Source organism: Mustela erminea, chromosome 8 (genome assembly GCF_009829155.1).
Source record: "Mustela erminea isolate mMusErm1 chromosome 8, mMusErm1.Pri, whole genome shotgun sequence".
Classification (NCBI taxonomy): domain Eukaryota; kingdom Metazoa; phylum Chordata; class Mammalia; order Carnivora; family Mustelidae; genus Mustela; species Mustela erminea.
The window spans coordinates 111953745-111980242 of NC_045621.1; the positions used below are offsets into that span (position 1 = coordinate 111953745).

General features: G+C 37.8%; 1 long non-coding RNA gene and 1 other non-coding gene across 3 annotated transcripts in view; one reads left to right on the plus strand and one right to left on the minus strand.

Annotated features, from left to right (window-relative positions):
• Positions 1 to 26498, plus strand: part of LOC116596825 — a 243962-nt gene that overhangs the window by 137124 nt on the left and 80340 nt on the right. The window lies entirely within an intron of this gene.
• On the minus strand, positions 14394 to 14500 carry LOC116597959. The gene has a single exon (XR_004288873.1). It is a non-coding gene; the product is annotated as a U6 spliceosomal RNA (small nuclear RNA).

Here is a 26498-nt window from a genome sequence, read left to right on the forward strand (position 1 = left end):
TTGCCACCCTAGCATCACCCTGGCGCCATCCTGGCGGTTAAGTGAGATTTAGGTATAGAAGAAATTGAGCTTTATTTACATTTCCTTCTGCCTCTGCCTCCTTCAGTTTTATAGTGGGGAGGGCGACCTTAGGCCTTGAGGAACTAAGCCCTCTGTCTCTGGAAATTGGGCCATTGAAGAGATAGCCCTTTTTGTTTTAAATCACCAGGACATTTGCAAACCAAGGGAGATTCCTGACTTGCAGGATTGTGATCTCTGCAAGTTAACTATTTGTTTTTCTTTAACATCTGGTCCCTGTGGAGCCATTGCCTAATGGCCCTGGTGGTATATGACTAAGTTGTTTCCTAGGTTTTAGCTACTTTCTCTTATCTCCAGCCCAGTACTCTGTGTGGGCTGGTTAGGGATGCTCAGTAAAATGGCTTCCCGGCCTTCAGGATGGCTATTCTTATGCTAACCCACTCTTACAGTGCAAGGTGCTGGCTTTAGCTTTGCCAAGATGGCTGTACTTATGTCAGGGCTAGACTCGAGGTGGGTACAGCCTTGTTTTTCTTGGCCTTCACACCTGGAGCTGGTTTCTGGGACTTGTTTTTAAGTCCCCTGGGGGAGGGGAGCAGGGACAGTAAAATAGGTCCTTACAAGGACAGCTGAGTGGGCAAGATGGACTCTTGAGACCCTGAAAGCTGCCCTAAACTGTATTTCTAAGGCTCCATGATGTGAACAGCCATCCAGGGGTAAGTTCCTGTACCCTACCTCCAGGCATGACTAGTATTCCCTTTCAGGGTATAGAATTTGCTTTTCTGATTCCCGGAGCAGCTCAACCAAGAGCAAAGGCAGTCCTCCAATTTAAAACCCACACACAAGTTAGGAAATATGTTTTACAGAAAACTTAAACATTGTTTTTGAGAAATAGATCTAGCACAATGGCACTGCTATTCCTGTCAAAAAAGAATTGGTACCTGTCTCAGTATCTGGGCCTGTAGTCCCTTCCCTCAGTGTTCCTTGGAGGGACCTATGCATTTTTAAGAATCTGACTTTAGCAATTTCCTGGTGGACATGGTCTACTGAAACCAATCTACATTTCAGGACACACTTGGTGATTTGAAAAAATTCTAACTTTTATCACTTTCATTGAGAGTAATTTATTGAAATGCTCATAAGCTTGAATCAAATTTCTCTCTATTCTGCTTCTATAGGCACATCTTTGGAGATTTTCTTTGGCCAGAGGCAAGTTCTGGTTCTGTTGAGAGTAGCTCTTGTCTCTCCTATACCCACCATGATACTGAAGGGAACAGTACAGAGAAAGGAGGTGCAGATCAGGGCAGAACTTCTTCTCTTATGAGACCCCCACCTCTATTCTTAACCCCTCATAACCCCTATTTTCCATTTCTGTAATTTTGTCATTTCAAGAATGTTAAACAAGTGGAATCAAACAGCGAGTGATATTTTGGGTTTGGGTATTTTCACTCAGCATAATCTCTACTGTATGTATCAGTAAATTTCTTCCTTTTTATTGCCTGGTAGTATCCTATGGTATAGCCGTACTGTACCAGTTTGCTTAACTGGTTATCCATTGAAAAACATCTGGATTGTTTCCCATTTTGAGCTCTTATGAATAAAGCTGATAAAAACATTTGTATCAGCTTTTATGTGATCCTAAGTTTTCAGTTTTCTGGGATATATGTCCAAATGTGCAGTTGCTGGTTGGTTGGGTAGCCATGTGTTCATTTTTTTTTTTTTTTTTTTAAACAGGAGAAAGGTTTATTTACAGGTGAATGAGGGACCTCCCAGCAAACTGGAGGAAGGGCCTGAAGATACATTGATATATATCAACTTAACAAAAGGAAGATCCTTAGGGCTTCAGTGGGAGAGGATGGAAGATTCTTTGTGGGGCTTTTTGATGCTAAGAGAAATGGGCAGAGGAGTCTATCCTGGCAGCCAATTTTCCCAGAAACTCCCCCAGAGGGAGGCTGAGGGCAGCTGCCTCCCCTGCTCCCTCCCCCCCCCCCACACCCAAGGGAAGTTCATCTAAGATTTCTTTCTGCATCTTCTCTAGCTCTGATGTTCTCACTTTGGGGCAAAGATACAGTAATCTTGATGGCAGCCCTGGGCTCCACGTGGGTCCCTGCTTCTGAACACGAAGAATCGGGCTCAAAGTTTGTGTGGGTGGATAGCAGATCTGCAGACCTGCTACATTTGCACAAGCGGGATAAGGAGCTGGTTCAGAAAGACCGGTGTGTTTTCTCAGGGCAGTGTGCTAAGTAAAATAAGTATAGCATAGAAAGACAGATACTATAAGGTCTCACTTACATGCGGAATCTTAAAAAAAAAGAAAAATTAAAATTAGGAATAACGCAAACTCATCAATATGGAGAACAGATTTGAGACTATGTGGTAGGGAATGGGCAAAGGGGTTAACAACTACAAAGTCCCAGTCAGTCATGGGGATGTCATGTACAGCACCGGGACTATGGTAACTAACACTCAACTGTATATTTCAAGGTCCTTATCACAAGGAAAACAACATGACAATGTAGATAGCAATGAATGTGAATTCTGTAGGGGAAATTCCTGAGGCTGGGGATGAGTCATGAGGCCTGTGAGCAGGGCTGAAGCCTCACAAACAGGAACCTGGTCTCTGAAACAAGAAGCCCCATGAGAGCAGAGGTCAGCCCTGAAGGAATTAACAGTGTCTTCCCAGAAGAGCTCCATCTGTGGTCAGTACCTGATGAGTCATTTATGAATATTATCCTAAGATTTTCTTTTATTTATTTATTTTTTTAAATAATGTGTTTCAACAAATGACAAATTCAACAAATGATGTTGTTTAGACTGTCACCGTCCCCATTTTGCAGATGGGTGCATGGAGATCCCAGCAGGGAGGGTGTGAGGTCCCAGCTGCCATCTCAACTAAGGGACCAGGGAACACATCTGGGGGCACATGGGGCAGAGACCGGTGGAGACGAGACATAAGTCCCCAGAAAGATGCATATCTGCCAAGACCGTTCCTCTCAGGGTGAGGACTTGCGTTCAGAAGTGTCATTTGTGACTTGCCAAGTACTCCACTGCTCGGGCTGCCCTGGGCTGTAGCTGCCTTCCCCTCAGCCGGGGAGGGTCTTGGACGGATCCCTGGTGTCATTTAGCTTTGGTGCTGGCTGGCAGAAAGCTGACTGGAAAGTAGACAGACGGATGGATAGATGGACAAACGGACTGATGGGTGAGTCAAGGAGCCTCAATACCGCAGAACCCAGGGAGAAGCCACCAGCCACAAGGACCTAGGATCTAGGTGGCTCAGTCAATGAAGGCTTCATTTGCTGCATGGGGTGTGTTTGCTAATTGGCATGCCCAGTGCCCGAGGCATAGTCTTTCCTGTATTTGTCTCTCCCCCACCACCCCATGAAGAGGGCATGATGTATTTGAGATCCCAGAGAAGTAAAGCCATTTGCTCAAGGTCATGGTGCATGGAGGCTTCCTACTGTTCTTGGTCAATGGTACACTGGGCACCTAGGGTGTAGTCCAGGGAACTGTAAGAAAACCTCTGTTCTTGCTCAGCTCAGAGCCAAAGGCTGGGGAATGTTTGCATGGGGAGTCTCCTCTGGCTGGAGAAGGTGGGCAGGGTAGGGAGGGTTTGGCTGAGTCTTCCTCCAAGGCCCATGAGACTGGAATTCTTGGTGTCTGGAACCACATGACCAGGCAGGCTTTCCTCAACTGTGGGACTCAGTGGGACAACACTTTACTGAATCTTATACTATGAAGCATCCCTCCATGGGAAGCGTCCAAGTGTTGAAACTTGCAGTAGTTACTTCTGTGGCCACCTTGCACTTGCTGAGGAACCTCTGGGCTGTTTCCAGCTCTGAGCTATTGTGAATAATGTTGCTAAGAACGCAGGTGTATGTGGTGTGTTTTCTTTTGCTTGGTTTTCTTTAGCATGGTTTACCTTTGACTCAAAGAGACATCTACTTTTATTTTTTGCAAAGGGGAGAGGGAGGCCAAGGACAGAGTGTGCTGTGGGCAAACTGCCAGGACAGGGCTGAGCCTCAGAGCACCACTGTTGTCTCGTGTCTTAAACACAGCATATGCTTCCTATGTAAGTCCTGTCCTTCCCACTTCACACACCAGGAGGCCAAAGAGCAAATGGATTAAAAACTTGTCAGATGCACGAAGAGCTGACATGGTAGGAATTGAACCCAGAACCCCATTATTTCCTGGGTGAGATCCCAAGGCTGAGAGATGTACTCAAGGAAATCCTCTTGCTGTTGGTTAGAGTTTCCTTCCATCAATGTCAACAGTGTGACTTACTAATATTCAAAACAATTTTTTTTTTTTGGCCAAGATATTAGATCAAAAAAATCATGCTTAGTTTAACTTGTATGTCTCTCTCCGATCAGGATATCCCTCTCTGCTTTAAACGGCTGTATCAAGGTCTACTTGACATATCCCCCCCCCCCCCCCAAATTCACTCGTCCTACATGTAAAATCAGATTTTTAGGAAATCCACAGAGTTGTGCAAACATGGCCATGAGGCACTCTTAATTTTTATGTCATCCCTGGCTCCTTTATGGTTGGGACCTCTGCTGCCAATCTCAACCACCCACCTACTCTGTCTCTTCAGATTTGCCTTTTCTGGACATCTCACAGAAATGCAGTCATGCAATAGGCTAGTGGCCATTTGCCCAGACAGCGCCATCCTATAAGCAAGCAAACCTCTGTATACCTCAAGCTTGGGGCCATACTGGTCCCTCTGCTTTACCCCATGTAGTCTCCTCTCCATATGTTCTTTTTAAAATAAATTATCAAACAGAATTGCCGTTTATATTCCTACCATAATACATATTTTGATCAAGTTTCCATGTATTCTCACAAGCTTTTGGTGTTGTTACTATTTTTAAATTTTGGCATTTTGATAGCCATATAGTGATAGCTCATTGTGGTTTTGTTTTGCGTTTCTCCAATGGTTGGTGACTCTGAACATCTTCTCATGGGCTTCCTAGTCATCTCTATATCCTTTTCAGTAAAATGTCCACTCAGACCCTTGTCCATATTCTAAATGGATTGTTTCATTTTTACTGTTGTGTTTTAGAGACTTCTTTATATATTCTAGATAATAGTCCTAGTCAAGTATGTTGGTTGCAAATATTTTCCACTACTCCATAACTTGTCCTTTTATTCCCTCAAAAAATTCTTTCTCAGAACAAAAGGGTTTTGTTGTTGTTGATGTTAGATATATTTTTAAAGATTTTATTTATTTGAGACAGAGAGAGAGTGAGAGAGAGAGAGAGAGCATGAACTGAGGGGGAGGTGCAGAAGAAGAGGGAGAAGCAGACTCCCCACTGATCAGGGAGCCCAACACAGGACCTGATTCCAGGACCCTGTGATCATGACCTGAGCTGAAGGCAGATGCTCAACCGACTTAGCCACCCAGGCACCCTTGTTGTTGTTGTTTAGAGAGAGAGAGAGAGTGAGCAGGGCTGGGAGTAGAGCAGAGGGAGAGGGAGAGAAAGAATCTTAAGCAGACATCATGCCCAGTGTGGAGCATGATGTGGGGCTTATTGTCATGACCCTGAGATCATGACCTGAGGTGAAATCAAGAGTTAGACACTTAACCCACTGAACCACTCAGGAGAACAAAAGTTTTTAAAATTTAAAAAAAAAATTATTTATTTATTTGACAGAGAGAGACACAGCAAGAGAGGGAACACAAGCAGGGGGCATGGGAGAGGGAGAAGCAGGCTTCCTGCAGAGCAGGGAGCTCCATGTAGGGCTCAATCCCAGCACCCTGGGATCATGGCCTGAGTAGAAGGCAGACTCTTAACGACTGAACCACCCAGGCTATCCAGGAGAACAAAAGTTTTTAATTTTAATTTTCTTCTTTTATGGATCATGCTTTTTGGTACTAAGTCTAACTACTCTGGCTAGCCCTATAGCCTAAAGATTTTTTTTTTTTTTTTTTGGTGGGGGGGAGTGTTTTATAATCTTGTGTTTTACATGCTAAAGCCCCTTTCTAGTTTGTGTTAATTATTGCTCAAAGTGTGAGGCTTAGGTCAAATTTTTTTGTTTTGTTTTGTCTTAGGTGTGTCTGATTATTTACTGAAGGGCTTCCTTGATCACACTGCTTTTGAACATTTGTAAAAAGTTCAGTTGGGCATATATATGTCTGTCTGTTCTGGATTCTCTATTCTGTTCTGTTGTTATGGGTCTGTTCCTCAGCAGTGCCATGCAGTCTTGATTACTAGGGTTATATAAGTTTTGAAATCAGATAGACTGAAAACTCCCAACTTTATTCTCTCTCTCTCTTTTTTTCAAAAGTGTTTAACTCGCTTGTTCCTTTTCATTTTCATATAAATTTATACATAAAAATCAGTAAAAAACCATGCTGGGATTTTGATAGGAATTGTATCAAACATGTGTAACGGAGTATTGACATCTTCACTTATATTAAGATCTCTAATACATGAAAATGGCCTATCTTTCCATTTATTTAGATCTTTGATTTCTTTCATCAGTATTTTTTATTTTTTAGAATACAACATCTGTACATATTTTGTTAGATTTACACCTAAGCATTTCATTTTTGAGTCACTTATAATAATATTATATTTTAAAATTTTGTTGTTCAAATGTTCATTGTTAGACTATAGAAATATAGCTGATTTTTGTTTGTTGATGTTTATTCCTGTAAGCCTAATAAGCTCATTTATTAGTTCTAGGATTCTATTTTTGCAGATTCCTCAGGAATTTCTACAAAGATTATAATGTCACCTGCATATAGTGACAGTTTTAGTGCTTCCTTTTTGTTCTGTGTTCCTTTTCTTTCTTACCATATTTCGATGGGCAGGACTTCCAGCCCTGTGTTGAGTAAGAATGGTGACAGGGGCTATACTTCCTTTGTTTCCAGTCTTAGGGAGAAAGCCTCAGCCCTTGACAATCAAGTACAGTGGTAGTTGTAGATTTTTTTTTTTTTTTTGGTAGGTGCTCGTTATCATGTTGAGGAAGTTTTCTTCTATTCCTAGATCTGAGAATTACTATCATGAATTGAGGTTAAATTTTCTTGAATGAGTTTTTTTCACTGATTAAAATGCTAATGTGATTTTTTTTTTCTTTATGCTGTTAATATGATGGATGATGTTGATTGCTTTTCAGTATTTGAACTACCTTTGAATCCTGGAATATATTCTATTTGTATAGGCTATATTTCATACATTGCTGAATTATATTTGCTAATATTTTGTTAATGATTTTTGTCCATATTCAGTCTGTAGTTTTCCTTTATTGTACTGTTTTTTATTATTACTTTTAGTATTGAGGTAACATTAACCTCATAAAATTAATTGGAAATTGTTCCTCTTCTATTTTCAGAAAATATTGTGTAGAATTAGTGTTCTATTATTAGTAGTATTCTAATATTTGGTAGAACTCTCCAATGAAATTATATTGGCTTAGAATTTTTTTAGGGGCAGACTTTAACTATGAATTCAATTTCTTTAGTAGTCATAGAACTTTCAAATTAACTATTTCATATTGCATGAGTTATGATAGATTATACTTTTTGAAAAATTGACCCATTTCATCAAATTGTCAAATTTATGTATAGAGAATTGTTTGTAATATTCTCATTATCTTTTGATGTCTTCTAGGTCTTTAGTGACATCTGTCATTCCTTATATGGGTAATTTGTGTTTTTTCTCTTTTTTCTTGCTAGAGGTTTGTCAATTTTATTGAACTTTTCATAAGTTTTTGCAGTATTTTGTTATGGTAGCCCAAGCAGACTTATATATATGCTTCTTTAGCTTTTTCCCACAAATTTTGATATGCTGTATTTTTATTTTCTTTCAGTTCTGTTTTTAAAAGTTCTATTGAGAATTCTGTTTTACCCATAGCTTATTTAGGTGTCTCTTAGTTTCCAAGTGTTTGAGGACTTTTTTGTTATCATTATGTTCTTTTATTTCTGTTCTTTTGATACTATTGTAGTCAGAGAATACATAATATAAGATTTTAATCTTTAAGGTTTGTTTTATGACTCAAGAGATATGGTTTAGCTTGGTGTATGTTCTATGGTGCTTGAAAAGAATGTGTATTCTGTTTTTGCTGGATGAAGCTTTCATAGGTTTTGATTAGAACTTTCACTTGATGATTTTGTCATGTTCTATTCCTTACTGGTTTTGTCTTTTGCTCTATCCATTGTTGGGAGATGGATACTGAAGTCCCGACTTCTTAAAATAAGGATTTGACTATTTATTTTTAAAATTTCATCAATTTTGCCTCTATTTTGTAGCTATATTGTTTTATGAGGATGCATTTAGGATTCCTGTGTCTTCTTGGTGGAGTGACCCCACTCTCTGTCTCTGCTAATTTTCTTTGTTCTGAAGTTTACTTTATGTGGCTGATATAGTCACTCATGCTCTCTTTGGATTAATATCTGTGTGGTATATCTTTTTATGTCCTTTTAACATCAACCTTTCTATACCATTATAATTGAAGAAAATTACTGGTTTCCAGCATAAACGTTTTATTCCCTCTGAAATTAGAACATACACATTTAATATAATTATTGAACTTTCAGGGTTTAAGTCTGGTGTTTTAATTTTTGTTTCTGTTCTGTTTTTTATGTCTGTTTTCTTTTTATTTTTTTCCTGGTGGATTATTTCTTTTTTATAATCTTAATTTATCTATAGTGTTTTTATTATTTATTATTGAAGTACTGTTGATATGCAATCTTATACTGATTCAGTAATTCTATACATTACTCAATGCTCACTAAAATGGGTGTAGTCACCATCTGTCACCATACAACACTATTACAGGATTACTGACTATATTCCCTGTGCTATACATTCATCTCCATGATTTATTTATTCTATAACTAAAAGTTTGTACCTCTTATTCTCCTTCACTTATTTAAACCATCCTCCCCCACCCCACCATTCCTTTGGCAACCACCAAGTTTGTTCTCAGTATTTGACTCTGTTTATTTGCTTTTTTTTTTTTCAGATTCCACTTATAATGAAATCATATGGTATTTATCTTTGACTTATTTCACTTAGCATAATGCCCTTTAAATCCATTCACATTGTCACAAATGGCAAGATCTCATTCTTTTCTATGGCTGAGTAGTATTCCTTTGTGAGTGTGTGTGCCTCACTTCTTTTTTAGGTAACTATTGATGGACACTTCATTTGCTTTCATATCCTGGCTATTGTAAATTATGCTGCAGTACACATAGATATACATATATCTTTTGAAGAAAAGTTTTTGTTTTCCTTAGGTAAATAACTAGTAGAAGTACTGGATCATAGGACTGCCTTTGCTGTATCCCATAGGTTTTGGATGGATATGTCTTCATTCTCATAGGTTTCCATGAATTGTTTAAGTTCTTTGATTTCCTGGTTGATCCAAACATTCTTGAGCAAGATGGTCTTTAGCTTCCAAGTGTTTGAATTCCTTCCAAACTTTTTCTTGTGGTTGAGTTCCAGTTTCAAAACATTGTGGTATAAGAATATGCAGGGAATAATCTCAATTTTTTGGTATTGGTTGAGTCCTTATTTGTAATCCAGTATGTGGTCTATTCTGGAGAAAGTTCCATGTTTGCTTGAGAAGAATGAGTATTTTGTTGTTTTAGGGTAGAATGTTCTGTATATATCTGTGAGTTCTATCTGGTTCAATGTGTCATTCAATGCTCTTGTTTCTATTGATTTTCTGCTTGGATAATCTATTACTGAGAGTGGTGTGTTCAGATCCCCTACAATTAATGTATTCATATCAATTTGACTCTTTATTTTGATTAACAGTTGGCTTATGTAGTTGGCTGCTCCCATATTAGAGACATAAATATTTACAATTGTTAGATCTTCTTGGTGGATAGACCTTTTAAGAATGATGTTGTGTCCTTCTGTATCTCTGACTGCAGTCTTTAGCTTAAAATTATAATTTATCTGATATGAGAATATCAGATCTGAGAATATCAGATATGAGAATTGCTACCTCAGCTTTCTTTTGAGGCCCATTGGCATGAAAGATGCTTCTCCATTCCTTCACTTTCAGTCTGGATGTATCTTTAGTTTCTAAATGTGTCTCTTGTAGACAGCATATGGATGGGTCCTGTTGTTTTATCCAGTCTGCAAGCCAGTGCCATTTTTATGGGAGCATTTAGGCTGTCCATGTTGAGAGTGATTATTGAAAGATAAGTTTTTATTGACATCATGCTGCCTGTGAGGTACTTGTTTCTATAGATTGTCTCTGTATATTTCTGTTCTATATCACTCTTGGGTTTGTTCTTCTTTTATAGAACCCCTCCTTAATATTTCTTGTAGTACCAGCTTGGTGTTCACATACTCTCTTAAACCTTGCTGGTCTTGGAAGCTCTTTATCTCTCTATCCATTTTGTATGTCACCCTTGCTGGATAAAGTATTCTTGGCTGCATGTTCTTCTCATTTAGTGCCCTGAATATGTCTTGCTAGCCCTTTCTGGCTTGCCAGGTTTCTGTGGACAGGTCTGATGTTATTCTGATGAACCTTCTTCTGTATGTAAGGAATCTCTTCCACCTAGCTGCCCTTAGGACCTCTGTCTAAAATTATGATTTGTGAATTTGACAAGGAAGTGTCTGGAGGTTTTTCTAGATTCATTGATCTTGGGGGGTGTCCTTTCTGCCTCTAGGACATGAACATTTGTTCCATTCCCCAGATTGGGAAATTTTTCATGGAGAATTTTTTCAACTGTATCTTCTAGTCTTCTTTCTATTCCACCCCCCCCCCCCCAGGATCCTGATAATTCTGATGCTGGAAAATTTCATAGTATCATTTATTTCCCTAATTCTGTTTTCATGGCTTCTAAGCTGTTTGTTCCAGACCTCCTCCTTTTTCTCTATCAGCTTGTCCTCTAGATCACTAATTCTATTTTCTGCCTCAGTTACCCTAGCTGTTAGAGTATTTAGATTAGATTGGATCTCACTGATAGCATTTTTAACTTCTGCCAGATTGACTCTCTCTCCTGCCCTGAATTTCCTTTCTGGCATACTGTTTATATCCATATCCAACAGTTCTGTTGCAGATGGCATAGTCTCTGAATTTTTCTTCTGTTGGTTGTTCCTCCTCCTAGTCATTTTGGTGAGAGGTGGTTGAGGGGATGTATAGCTGAATATATCAACCATGATCCAGGCAATGTGCACCCTCTCCACTGATGTCTTCTGCTACTGCAGAGATCCAGAAGTGTATAATCTTACATCTCAGGCTGATTTCATGGGTGTTCAGAGTGTTCTGGTAGATATTTAGCTCACTTTAGGGGTTCAGTTGAAATAGGGTCTCCTACTTCTCCATTATCTTGCCCCTCCTTGTTTTACTAGTTTTTTGAGGAAGCCTCATACTGTTTTCTATAGCGACTGCAATGAACTTGCATTCCCACCAACTGTGCATGGGAATTCCCTTTTCTTCACATTTATAGTATATATTTTGGATAGATATTTTTGTGGTATTTCTGTATATTTATATTTATATATATATGCATGCAAATTTATATATATATATGCATGCATGTATATTTATATTTATATATATGCATGCAAATTTATATATATATATATGCATGCAAATCAAAACTTATAGTTGTCCACACTTTACCTAATTAAGTAAAGTATAGAAAACTTTTCCCTTTAAGTTCTTTTACCTTTCCAAATTTATTTTATAATTGTTTTACATATTTCCTCTATACACATTTAGGACCACATACAACAGTGTTATAATTTTGGCTCAATTTTCAAACATAATTTAGAACATTCAAAAGAAGGAAAATGTATTATATTTACCCATTTTTTGATTTTTTTTTTAAAAAGATTTTATTTATTTATTTGAGAGAGAGAGAGAGTGCACAGGTGGGGGAGCGGGAGGCAGAGGGAGAGGGGGAAGCAGACTTCCCACTGAGCAGTAAGCACAATGTGGGGTTCCATCCCAGGACTCTGAGATCATGACCTGAGCCAAAGGCAGACGCTTAACTGACTCAGCCATGCAGGTGCCCCTAAGGAGTTTTGTGTGTGTGTTTGTGTTTTATTCTTTTCTTTGATTATTTTCTTTGCTTTTTTTCCCCACTCTAATGTTGTAAGGGCACTTCTTTCAACATTTTCATTCTGTTCAGAGAACTCCTTTTGGCCATTTCTTTCAGGTAAGCTTTGGTAATAAATTTTCTTGGTTTTCCTTTGTCTGAGGATCTTGATTTACCCTTAATTCTGAAGGATATTTTCTCTGGATGTATAGTTTTGAGTTTTTTTATTTCAGCACTTGAAAACTATTATGCTACATCCTCCCTAGTTTGTAGTGACAAAAATGCTGTCATTTGAATTGTTTTCTCTTACAGGTAAGGTATAATTGCTCCCTTACTGTTTTCAATATTTTTTTGTTTGTCTTTACTTTCCAAAAATTTGATTATGATGCATTTGGAGTAAATTTACTTAGGTTTTTCCCGTTTGGAATTCTCTAAGCTTTTTAAATCTTGTTTTTTGCCAAATTTGGGAAAATTTCAGTCATTATTTATTCAAATGCTTTTTCTCATTCTCTCTCTCTCTCTTTTTTTTCCCCTTTGGGCTCCAGTGATATTAGTATTTGACCATTTGCTATGATCTTGTATATTACTGAAGTTCTGTTCCTTTTTTTTTTCAGTCTATGTTTTTCTCTATACTAATTGGGTAATTACTATTGTTTTACCTTCAAGTTTATTGATTCTTTTCTCTGTTCTCTCCATTTTGCTGTGAGCCCATCCATTGATTTTATTATTTGAGATATTATATATATATATATTTAAGATTTTATTTATTTATTTGACAGACAGAGATCTCAAGTAGGCAGAGAGATAGAGGGAAGAAGACTCCCTGCTGAACAGAGAGCCTGATGTGGGGCTAGATCCCAGGACCCTGAGATCATGACCTGAGCCAAAGGTAGAAGCTCAACCCACTGAGCCACCCAGGCACACCTGGATATTGTATTTTTTAGTTCTATAATTTCTTTTGTGTTCTTATTTGTTTCTTTTATATCTCTGCTGAGACTTCCTGTTTTTTGTTTGTTTCAAACATATTTATAATTATTTATTGAAGCATTATTATGATGACTGCTTTAAATTCTTTGTAAGGTTATTCAAACATCTGTGTCATCTCAGTTTTGCTTCTGTTGTTGTCTCTTTTCATTGAAGTTGACATTTTATGGTTCCTGTTATGACAAGTGATTTCCAACTGAAAGCTGGAAATTTTTGGTTTGGTATTTTGGCCCTTCACTAGACCTTTGTTAATACTACCATGGCTGGGAGGATAAGAATGACTCATTACTATTCCCCATACAGCCTCCACTGAAGCCAGGGGTGTTAGTCTCCTTATCATTGGGCAGTGGTAAAAGTCATGACTATCCACTAGGATGCATCTGATTCCACCCATGGAGAGGGGCAAGGGCACCTCTTTTCTGTTAGTGGAGAGTGGAAGTTCAGACTCCCATATGGTCTCTTCTGCAGAGACCTTATTGCTCAGGGCAATGAAAATCAGACATCCTTCTCTGATAGCTCTCTGATGGGAGTTAGGTTAAAGTCCGGGCTTTCCACTGGCCCTTGCTAGTGTGAGTGCAGAAGGACCACAGTTTTTCTGTGGTGTTTGGCTGGTGTTTTTTGTCTAAAAGTTCTCTGTCTTTTTGGACAGTCCCTTTGCTGGTCTTTAATTAAGTTTGAACTCCCAATAAAAGTAGGTGTTTATTGAGAGTTTGAAAAACCTGTGCTTGTTTATGGTTTTGGTAGTTACCTCCTTCTACTACAAGTCTCTGATATATGAAGCAAAAATAAAACCCAAGAGATGTAGCACTGTTTTCCCATGGGTCCCTCAGTCAGTGGCTCATCTTGTGTTCCCTTCTCACTGTTCAGTCTTCTGATATTTATTTTATATATAATGCCCAATGGACTTTAGTTTTACTTAGTAGAAAAACATTTGAAGAATAGAGAAACACTTATTTATTTCATCACCCCAGAAGTGGAACCCCTGAAGCCTGTGTGGTATTATCTTCAAGCTAATGATGATTTTTACATTTTGAAGTGTTCTCAGAAATTCAAAACAAAATATAGCAGATAAAAACAACACAGAAAAAACAAAGAATATGTGACAGAGACCATATGTAGTTCACAGAGCCCCAAATATTTACTATTCGATTCTTCACTGAAAAAGTTCATTAACTTTCAGAGCAGAATTAGTATTATGACATTTCACTTATGTCATTGGCAGTGCTTTCATTTCTTTATATAGATGCAGGCTTTTATATAATATTTATTCTATCTGAAGAACTTCCTTCTACATTTAGAGCAGGTATACTGGAAATGGAGCTTTTCATTTTGTTTGATAAAAATATTTTTATTTCTCCTTAACTTTATTTTATTTACTTTTTTAAAAAATGTGGAACACTTCACAAATTTGCTTGCCATCCTTGTGCAGAGGCCATGCTAATCTTCTCTGTGTCATTCCAGTTTTAGTGTATATACTGCTGAAGCAAGCACTCTTCTTAATTTTGGAAAGGTGTTTTATAGAATATGTATTTGATTTTTTTTCCTTTCAGCCCTTTAAATATGTCACTGTATTGTCTTCAGGCTCGTGTAGTTTCTGATGAAAGTCTTCTATAATCCTTGTATTTGTTTCCTTCTATATAGTGTCTTTCCCATTCCTGTGGCTGCCTTCAAGATTTTATCTTTATCTTTGGTTTTCAAGAGTTTAAATATAATGTGTTCAGATATTTTTGAAGGAGTGAGTATATTTATTCTGTTTGGTATTCTTTGTGGATTTGGGTCTGTGATTTGATGTCTGTCATTAATTTTTGGCCCTTGTCTGTTCAAATATATTTTTCAGCCATGTTCTTCTTCTTTCCTTCTGGGATTTCACATGCATGTATGTTTAGAATGTTTTATATTATCCAACAGCTTTGGGGTGCTCTTTTTTTTTTTCACTACTTTTTTCTTTTTATGTTTTAGTTTACATAATTTATATTGACCTATCTTTCAGCTTAGTGATAATTTCCTCAGCTGTATTGATTCTATTTTGGAAGCCATTAAAGCTCTTTCTTTCTTTCTTTTTTGGTTGTATCTGTCTCCTATGTGCTCTTTTTAAAAAATAATTTTATTTTATCTTTTCAGTGTTCCAAGATTCATTATTTATGTATCACACCCAGTGCTCCATGCAATATGTGCCCTCCTTAATACCCACCACCAGGTTCACCCATTCCCCCATCCCTTCCCCTCTAAAACTCTCAGCTTGTTTCTTCTTCTTCTTCTTCTTCTTCTTCTTCTTCTTCTTCTTCTTCTTCTTTTTTAAAATCATCATTATTATTATTTTTAAAGATTTTCTTTATTTATTTGTCAGAGAGAGAGAGCACAAGCAGGGGGAATGACAGAGAGAGGGAGAAGCAGGCTCCCTGCCAAGCAAGGAGCCCTTTTTGGGGCTCTATCCCAGAACCCTGAAATCACCTGAGCTGAAGACAGATGCTTAACTGACTGAACCACCCAGGCATGCACATTAAAGCATTTTCAACTCTTTTATCATACTCTTCATTTTTATTTTATTTCATACATTTCATTTCATTGACTTCTTCCTCATAATTTTTATGTCTCTGTTGAAGTTCCTCATCTGAACATGCATGCTGAATACTTTTTCCACTGTTTTTAACATGTTAATTATAGTTTTTTTTTTGTTTAAAGAATTTATTTATTTATTTGACAGACAGAGATCATAAGTAGGCAAAGAGGCAGGCAGAGAGAGAGAGAGGGGAGAAGCAGGCTCCCTGCTGAGCAGATCCCGATGCGGGGCTGGATCCCAGGACCCTGGGATCAAGACCCAAGCCGAAGGCAGAGGCTTTAACCCACTGAGCCACCCAGGTGCCCCATAATTATAGTTATTTTAAATTTTTGTCTCATAGTTTCAATATTTGTGTTATATTAAAATCTGTTCTCAGTTGATCATATTTTTCTTCTTTTCTTCCCACCTCCTTTCCTTGTATGTATGTGTTATGCTTTTTATTTTTAAGGTGATATTTTTTATAGGACAGTGGAAACTAATGTAACTAGCATTACTGCCTGGAAATGGATATCCTTCCCCTTTCTTCCCTGAGTTGTTAGAATGAGAATTTGAGTCAATCTAAGCTGAGTTGTGTTTGGGTTTTCTTATTGCCATGGTCACTCTCAGGGCAGTAAGGGCTTTAAATTCTTATAGTGTTATCTTGGTTTTAGAATGAGGTTGTCGCATGCTCAACATTTAGTAATTCATTAAAAATTTTGAATAATGTCCATAGTCTGTTGCAAATAAACAGGTGCTTGTGTCCTATCTCTCCTTAGAGGTATCTGCTATAATTTAGGTTTTGGGCTAGTTGTTTTGTCCTGCAATCTCAGATATCTTTTTTACTGAAGTAAAATTATGATTTCACAAATTATTCAGAATTCTTTATTGCAATACCCTTTCCATTTTTTTTTAACAAACTAATCAGAAGCTTAAAATCTCAAAAAGCCATTTTGAATCTTTGATTTCTCATTTATAGCCTAATTCAAGTTATGTAACTTCTAGGGGTCATACTGTTCTGATCTATTTAAGGCAAATAGTAATAGGCTGTTGTTTACAATTACGTTAAAGATAAAATATATTTATGGCCACAGCACCTGTCATGGATCAGTACATTTTAAATCTCCTCTGCTCTCTGTTACCTAATGAAATAGATTAAGGATGTTTTATAAATAGAAATACTTTTAAGTGACATTTGCATCAATCCACAGTACAAACAACAGAGCCTCATTTGCCTGTTTTAATCAAGGAATGAATATCATTCTTACAAATTTGGAGAGAATTTTTTAGAAGACTGAAATCTGTGGTTTGAGTTGGAAGTAACTGGTTGCTTTCCCAGCCATCCCCCTTTGATTCTCTCTACAGCATCACCTGAAAGATTGTCTTCTCTGGTGAACCTATTGTCTACTGAGGTAGCTCTTCTCTTTCAAGCAGCTCTGAGGGGTCCTAGGATTTTTTTTCTTTGAGCTGAAGTTCTGTCTCCTCTGGCTTCCATTATTGGTCCTGATGCTAGTTCTAAATCCTTATTGCCATTGTATCCTTCATTTATGTGAAAATGGCTCTTACAGCTTCTCCGAGTCTTTTTGCCTTCAGAAGAAACCTCCCAGTTTTTAGTTTTTACTCACATGATAGCATGTCCTGACTCACAGTCATATGCCACCAAGTTTCTTCTGCTCAAGTCCCTCTACAAGTGGGACTCTATGAACTGAGTTTCATACTCTAGGGGAGGGCTGATCCAAGCCAAGCTGACCAAGATTATACCTCTGTTGTTCCAGACACTAACTATTGTGCAGCCAAAGTTTCTGCTAACCTTTGCAGAGTCAATATTTCTGCTGACTCTTGGAGTAAAGACCCAAAGTGTCAAATATGCTTCTGTAATATGATATCTTACCCATGTTTTACTCAAGCAATTGGGTTTTTAGCCCCAAGGATATCTCATATTTATCTTTTCCCCTCCAATTTTATTTATTTACTTATTTATTAATTCATTTTAATTTATTTTTTTGTTAACATATAGTGTATTTTTTGTTTCGGGGGTACAGGTCTGTGATTCATCAGTCTTACACAATTTGAAGCACTCAGCATAGCACATACCCTCCCCAATGTCCATCACCCAATCACCTCATCCCCCCCCCCCCGCAACTCTAGCAACACTTAGTTTGTTTCCTGTGATTAAGAGTTTCTTATAGTTTGTATATCTCTCTGGTTTCATCTTGTTTTACTTTTTTCCCTCTCTTCCTCATGTTCCTTAAATTCCAGATGTCAGTGAGATCATATGATAATTGTCTTTCTCTGACTAACTTATTTTGTTAGCATAATACCCTCTAGTTTTATCCATGTCATTACAAATGGCAAGGTTTCATTTTTGATGACTGTATAATATTCCATTGTAGATATATATATATATATATATATATATATATATATATATATATATATACCACCTCTTCTTATCCATTCATTTGCCTATGGACATCTATGCTCTTTCCATAGTTTGGCTATTGTGGACATTGCTGCTATAAACACTGGGGTGCACATGTCCCTTCAGATCACTACATTTGTATCATTAAGGTAAATACCCAGTAGTTCAATTGCTGGGTCATAGGGTACCTCTGTTTTCAACATTTGAGGAACCTCCATACTGTTTTCCAGAGTGGTTGTACCAGCTTGCATTCCTACCAACAGCGTAGGAGGGTTCCCCTTTCTCCACATCCTTGTCAACATCTGTCATTTCCTGACTTGTTAATTTTAGCCATTCTGACTGGTGTGAGGTGGTATATTGTTGTAGTTTTGATTTGTATTTCCCTGATGCTGAGTGATGTTGAGCACTTTTTTCATGTGTCTATTGGCCATTAGGTTATATTTTCAGACCACAATGCTTTGAAACTAGAACTCAATCACAAGAGAAAAGTTGGAAAGAACTCAAATACATGGAGGCTAAAGAGCATCCCACTAAAGAATGAATGGGTCAACCAGGAAATTAACAAAGTATTTTAAAAATTCATGGAAACAAATGAAAATGAAAACACAACTCTTCAAAATCTTTGGAATGCTGCAAAGTTGGTCCTAAAAAGAAAGTATAACAATACAAGCTTTTCTCAAGAAACAAGAAAGTTCTCAAATATACAAACTAACCCTACACCTAAATGAGCTGGAGAAAGAACAGCAAATAAAGCCTAAACCTAGCAAGAGAAGAGAAATAATAAAGATCAGAGCAGAAATCAGTGAAATAGAAACCAAAAGAACAGTAGAACAGATCAACGAACCTAGGATCTGGTTCTTTGAAAGAATTAATAAGATTGATAAACCCCCAGCCAGACTTATCAAAAAGAAAAGAGAAAGGTCCCAAATTAATAAAATCATGAATGAAAGAGGAGAGATCACAACCAACATCAAAGAAGTACAAACAATTATAACAACATACTATGAGCAACTATATGCCAACAAATTTGACAATCTGGAAGAAATGGATGCATTCCTAGAGATGTATAAACTACCAAAACTGAACCAGGAAGAAATAGAAAACCTGAACAGATCCATAACCCGCAAGGAAATTGAAGCAGTAACCAAAAATCTCCCCCAAAATAAGAGCTCAGGGCCAGATGACTTCTCAGGGGAATTTAAACAAACATTTAAAGAAGAATTAATACCTATTCTCCTGAAACTGTTCCAAAAAATAGAAATGGAAGGAAAACTTCCAAACTCATTTTATGAGGCCAGCATTACCTTAATCCCAAAACCAGACAAAGGCCCCATCAAAAAAGAGAATTATAGACCAATATCCTTGATGAACATGGATGCAAAAATTCTCATAAAAATACTAAGTAATAGGATTCATTAATAATCCATAAATAATCCATTAAGAGAATTATTCACCATGACCAAGTGGGATGTATTCCTGGGGTGCAAGTTTGTTCAACATTTGCAAATCAATCAATGCCATACATTACAATAATCAAAGAAAGGGCAAGAACCATATGATACTTTCAATAGATCCAGCAAAAGCGTTTGACAAAGTAAAGCATCCTTTCTTGTATTTTTTCAACTCTTCGCAGTGTAGGGATAGAGGGTACATACCTCAATATCATCAAAGCCATCTATGAAAAACCCACAGTGAATATCATTCTCAATGGGAAGGAACTGGGAGTTTTTCCACTAAGGTCAGGAACATGGCAGGGATGTCCACTATCACCACTGCTATTCAACACAATACTGGAAGTTGTAGCCTCAGCAATCAGACAGCAAAAGAAATAAAAGCCAACCAAATTGGCAATGAAGAAGTCAAACTCTCACTCTTTGTAGATGATATGATACTTTATGTAGAAAACCCAAAAGACTCCACCCCAAAACTGCTAGAACTCATATATGAATTCAGCAAAGCATCAGGATATAAAATCAATGCACAGAAATCAATTGCATTTCTGTACATCAACAACAAGACAGAAGAAAGAGAAATTAAGGAGTCAATCCCATTTACAATTGCACCCAAAACCATAAGATACTTAGGAATAAATCTAGCCAAAGAGGAAAAGAATTTGTACTCCAGAAACTATAGAATACTTATGAAAGAAATTGAAGAACACACAAAGAAATGGGAAAATGTTCCATGCTTATGGATTGGAAGAACAAATATTGTTGAAATGTCTATGCTACCTTGAGCAACCTACACATTTAATGCAATCCCTATCAAAATACCATCAACTTTTTCACAGATATGGAACAAATAATCCTAGAATTTGTATGGAACCAGAAAGACCTCAAATAGCCAGAGGAATGTTGAAAAAGAAAACCAAAGTTGGTGGCATCACGATTCCAGACTTCAAGTTCTGTTACAAAGCTGTAATAGTCAAGACAGAATGATACTAGCAAAAAAATGGGCACATAGATCAATGGAACAGTAGAGAGCCCAGAAAAGGACCCTCAACTCTATGGTTAGCTAATCTTCAACAAAGCAGGAAAGAATTTCCATTGGAAAAAGCACAATATCCCCAACAAATGGTATTGGAAAAATTGGACAGCCACATGCAGAAGAATGAAGCTGCACTATTTCCTTACATCACAAAAATAGACTCAAAATGGATGAAAGACCTGAATGTGAGACAGTGATCCATCAAAATTCTTGAGGAGAACACAGGTAGCAACCTCTTCGACCTCAGCCACAGCAATTTCTTCCTAGAAACATTGCCAAAGGTAAGAGAATTAAGGGCAAAAATGAACTATTGGGACTTCATCAAGATCAAAAGCAGTCAAACAGTCAACAAAACCAAAAGCCAACTGACAGAATGGGAGAAGATATTTGCAAATGACATATCAGATAAAGGGCTCAGGGGAGGAGTCAAGATGGCGGAGAAGTAGCAGGCTGAGACTGCTTCAGCTAGCCGGAGATCAGCTAGATAGCTCATCTAAAGATTGCAAACACCTGAAAATCCATCGGCAGATCGAAGAGAAGAAGAACAGCAATTCTGGAAACAGAAAAACAACCACTTTCTGAAAGTTTATCTAATATATATATTTTTTCTTTTTTACATTTTTCTTAGGTGTTTTCCTTTTTTTTTTTTAATTCTTTTCTTTTCTTTTTTCTTTTTTTTTCTTTCTTCCTTTTTGAACCTCTTTTTATCCCCTTTCTCCCCCCTCACGATTTTGGATCTCTTCTAATTTGGTTAAAGCATTTTTTCCTGGGGTTGTTGCCACCCTTTTAGTATTTAACTTGCCCCTTCATATACTCTTATCTGGACAAAATGACAAGACGGAAAAATTCAACACAAAAAAAAGAACAAGAGGCAGTACCGAAGGCTAGGGACCTAATCAATACAGACATTGGTAATATGTCAGATCTAGAGTTCAGAATGACAATTCTCAAGGTTCTAGCCGGGCTTGAAAAAGGCATGGAAGATATTAGAGAAACCCTCTCGAGAGATATAAAAGCCCTTTCTGGAGAAATAAAAGAACTAAAATCTAACCAAGTTGAAATAAAAAAAGCTATTAATGAGGTACAATCAAAAATGGAGGCTCTCACTGCTAGGATAAATGAGGCAGAAGAAAGAATTAGTGATATAGAAGACCAAATGACAGAGAATAAAGAAGCTGAGCAAAAGAGGGACAAACAGCTACTGGACCACGAGGGGAGAATTCGAGAGATAAGTGACACCATAAGACGAAACAACATTAGAATAATTGGGATTCCAGAAGAAGAAGAAAGAGAGAGGGGAGCAGAAGGTATACTGGAGAGAATTATTGGGGAGAATTTCCCCAATATGGCAAAGGGAACGAGCATCAAAATTCAGGAGGTTCAGAGAACGCCCCTCAAAATCAATAGGAATAGGCCCACACCCCGTCACCTAATAGTAAAATTTACAAGTCTCAGTGACAAAGAGAAAATCCTGAAAGCAGCCCGGGAAAAGAAGTCTGTAACATACAATGGTAAAAATATTAGATTGGCAGCTGACTTATCCACAGAGACCTGGCAGGCCAGAAAGAGCTGGCATGATATTTTCAGAGCACTAAACGAGAAAAACATGCAGCCAAGAATACTATATCCAGCTAGGCTGTCATTGAAAATAGAAGGAGAGATTAAAAGCTTCCAGGACAAACAAAAACTGAAAGAATTTGCAAATACCAAACCAGCTCTACAGGAAATATTGAAAGGGGTCCTCTAAGCAAAGAGAGAGCCTACAAGTGGTAGATCAGAAAGGAACAGAGACCATATACAGTAACAGTCACCTTACAGGCAATACAATGGCACTAAATTCATATCTCTCAATAGTTACCCTGAATGTCAATGGGCTACATGCCACAATCAAAAGACACAGGGTATCAGAATGGATAAAAAAAACAAAACCCATCTATATGTTGCCTCCAAGAAACTCATTTTAAGCCCGAAGACACCTCCAGATTTAAAGTGAGGGGGTGGAAAAGAATTTACCATGCTAATGGACATCAGAAGAAAGCAGGAGTGGCAATCCTTATATCAGATCAATTAGATTTTAAGCCAAAGACTATAATAAGAGATGAGGAAGGACACTATATCATACTCAAAGGGTCTGTCCAACAAGAAGATTTAACAATTTTAAATATCTATGCCCCCAACGTGGGAGCAGCCAACTATATAAACCAATTAATAACAAAATCAAAGAAACACATCAACAATAATACAATAATAGTAGGGGACTTTAACACTCCCCTCACTGAAATGGACAGATCATCCAAGCAAAAGATCAGCAAGGAAATAAAGGCCTTAAACGACACACTGGACCAGATGGACATCACAGATATATTCAGAATATTTCATCCCAAAGCAACAGAATACACATTCTTCTCTAGTGCACATGGAACATTCTCCAGAATAGATCACATCCTCGGTCCTAAATCAGGACTCAACCAGTATCAAAAGATTGGGATCATTCCCTGCATATTTTCAGACCACAATGCTCTAAAGCTAGAACTCAACCACAAAAGGAAGTTTGGAAAGAACCCAAATACATGGAGACTAAACAGCATCCTTCTAAAGAATGAATGGGTCAACCGGGAAATTAAAGAAGAATTGAAAAAAATCATGGAAACAAATGATAATGAAAATACAATGGTTCAAAATCTGTGGGACACAACAAAGGCAGTCCTGAGAGGAAAATATATAGCAGTACAAGCCTTTCTCAAGAAACAAGAAAGGTCTCAGGTACACAACCTAACCCTACACCTAAAGGAGCTGGAGAAAGAACAAGAAAGAAACCCTAAGCCCAGCAGGAGGAGAGAAATCATAAAGATCAGAGCAGAAATCAATGAAATAGAAACCAAAAAAACAATAGAACAAATCAACGAAACTAGGAGCTGGTTCTTTGAAAGAATTAATAAAATTGATAAACCCCTGGCCCGACTTCTCAAAAAGAAAAGAGAAAGGACCCAAATCAATAAAATCATGAATGAAAGAGGAGAGATCACAACTAACACCAAAGAAATACAAACTATTATAAGAACATACTATGAGCAACTCTACGCCAATAAATTTGACAATCTGGAAGAAATGGATGCATTCCTAGAAACATATAAACTACCACAACTGAACCAGGAAGAAATAGAAAGCCTGAACAGATCCATAACCAGGAAGGAGATTGAAACAGTCATTAAAAATCTCCAAACAAACAAAAGCCCAGGGCCAGACGGCTTCCCGGGGGAATTCTACCAAACATTTAAAGAAGAACTAATTCCTATTCTCCTGAAACTGTTCCAAAAAATAGAAATGGAAGGAAAACTTCCAAACTCATTTTATGAGGCCAGCATCACCTTGATCCTAAAACCAGACAAGGATCCCACCAAAAAAGAGAGCTATAGACCGATATCCTTGATGAACACAGATGCGAAAATACTCAACAAAATACTAGCCAATAGGATTCAACAGTACATTAAAAGGATTATTCACCACGACCAAGTGGGATTTATTCCAGGGCTGCAAGGTTGGTTCAACATCCGCAAATCAGTCAATGTGATACAACACATCAATAAAAGAAAGAACAAGAACCATATGATACTCTCAATAGATGCTGAAAAAGCATTTGACAAAGTACAGCATCCCTTCCTGATCAAAACTCTTCAAAGTGTAGGGATAGAGGGCACATACCTCAATATCATCAAAGCCATCTATGAAAAACCCACCGCAAATATCATTCTCAATGGAGAAAACCTGAAAGCTTTTCCGCTAAGGTCAGGAACACGGCAGGGATGTCCATTATCACCACTGCTATTCAACATAGTACTAGAGGTCCTAGCCTCAGCAATCAGACAACAAAAGGAAATTAAAGGCATCCAAATCGGCAAAGAAGAAGTCAAATTATCACTCTTCGCAGATGATATGATACTATATGTGGAAAACCCAAAAGACTCCACTCCAAAACTGCTAGAACTTGTACAGGAATTCAGTAAAGTGTCAGGATATAAAATCAATGCACAGAAATCAGTTGCATTTCTCTACACCAACAGCAAGACAGAAGAAAGAGAAATTAAGGAGTCAATCCCGTTTACAATTGCACCCAAAACCATAAGATACCTAGGAATAAACCTAACCAAAGAGACACAGAATCTATACTCAGAAAACTATAAAGTACTCATGAAAGAAATTGAGGAAGACACAAAGAAATGGAAAAATGTTCCATGCTCCTGGATTGGAAGAATAAATATTGTGAAAATGTCTATGCTACGTAAAGCAATCTACACATTTAATGCAATTCCTATCAAAGTACCATCCATCTTTTTCAAAGAAATGGAACAAATAATGCTAAAATTTATATGGAACCAGAAAAGACCTCGAATAGCCAAAGGGATATTGAAAAAGAAAGCCAACGTTGGTGGCATCACAATTCCGGACTTCAAGCTCTATTACAAAGCTGTCGTCATCAAGACAGCATGGTACTGGCACAAAAACAGACACATAGATCAATGGAACAGAATAGAGAGCCCAGAAATAGACCCTCAACTCTATGGTCAACTAATCTTCGACAAATCAGGAAAGAATGTCCAATGGAAAAAAGACAGCCTCTTCAATAAATGGTGCTGGGAAAATTGGACAGCCACATGCAGAAAAATGAAATTGGACCATTTCCTTACACCACACACAAAAATAGACTCAAAATGGATGAAGGACCTCAATGTTCGAAAGGAATCCATCAAAATCCTTGAGGAGAACACAGGCAGCAACCTCTTTGACCTCAACCGCAGCAACATCTTCCTAGGAACAACGCAAAAGGCAAGGGAAGCAAGGGCAAAAATGAACTATTGGGATTTCATCAAGATCAAAAGCTTTTGCACAGCAAAGGAAACAGTGCAATTGCACTATTGGGTATTTACCCTAAGGATACAAACGTAGTGATCCAAAGGGGCACATGCACCCGAATGTTTATAGCAGCAATGTCCACAATAGCCAAACTATGGAAAGAACCTAGATGTCCATCAACAGATGAATGGATCAAGAAGATGTGGTATATATACACAATGGAATACTATGCAGCCATCAAAAGAAATGAAATCTTGCCATTTGCGACAACATGGATGGAACTAGAGCGTATCATGCTTAGCGAAATAAGTCAAGCAGAGAAAGACAACTATCATATGATCTCCTTGATATGAGGAAGTGGTGATGCAACATGGGGGCTTAAGTGGGTAGGAGAAGAATAAATGAAACAAGATGGGATTGGGAGGGAGACAAACCATAAGTGACACTTAATCTCACAAAACAAACTGAGGGTTGCTGGGGGGAGGGGGTTTGGGAGAAGGGGGTGGATTATGGACATTGGGGAGGGTATGTGCTTTGGTGAGTGCTGTGAAGTGTGTAAACCTGGTTATTCACAGACCTGTACCCCTGGGGATAGAGTATTATGCCTCCATCAGAAAGGATGAATACCCAACTTTTGTAGCAACATGGACGGGACTGAAAGAGATTATGCTGAGTGAAATAAGTCAAGCAGAGAGAGTCAACTATCATATGGTTTCACTTATTTGTGGAGCATAACAAATAGCATGGAGGACATGGGGACTTAGAGTGGAGAAGGGAGTTGGGGGAAATTGGAAGGGGAGGTGAACCATGAGAGACTATGGACTCTGAAAAACAATCTGAGGGTTTTGAAGGGACGGGGGGTGGGAGGTTGGTGTACCAGGTGGTGGGTATTACAGAGGGCACGGATTGCATGGAGCACGGGGTGTGGTGCAAAAATAATGAATACTGTTATGCTGGAAATAAATAAATAAATAAATAAATAAATAAATAAATTAAAAAAAAAAAAGATAAAGGGCTCATACCCCAAATCTATCAAGAACTTGTCAAACTCAGCACCCAAGAACAAATAATCCAATCAAGAAATGGGCAGAAGACATGAACAGTCATATTTATCTTTGATGACTGCTATCCTCATTGTATTTAGCCTATTTATCCAGCATATCACAGTCATTTTGGGTATCCATCCTGTCTTT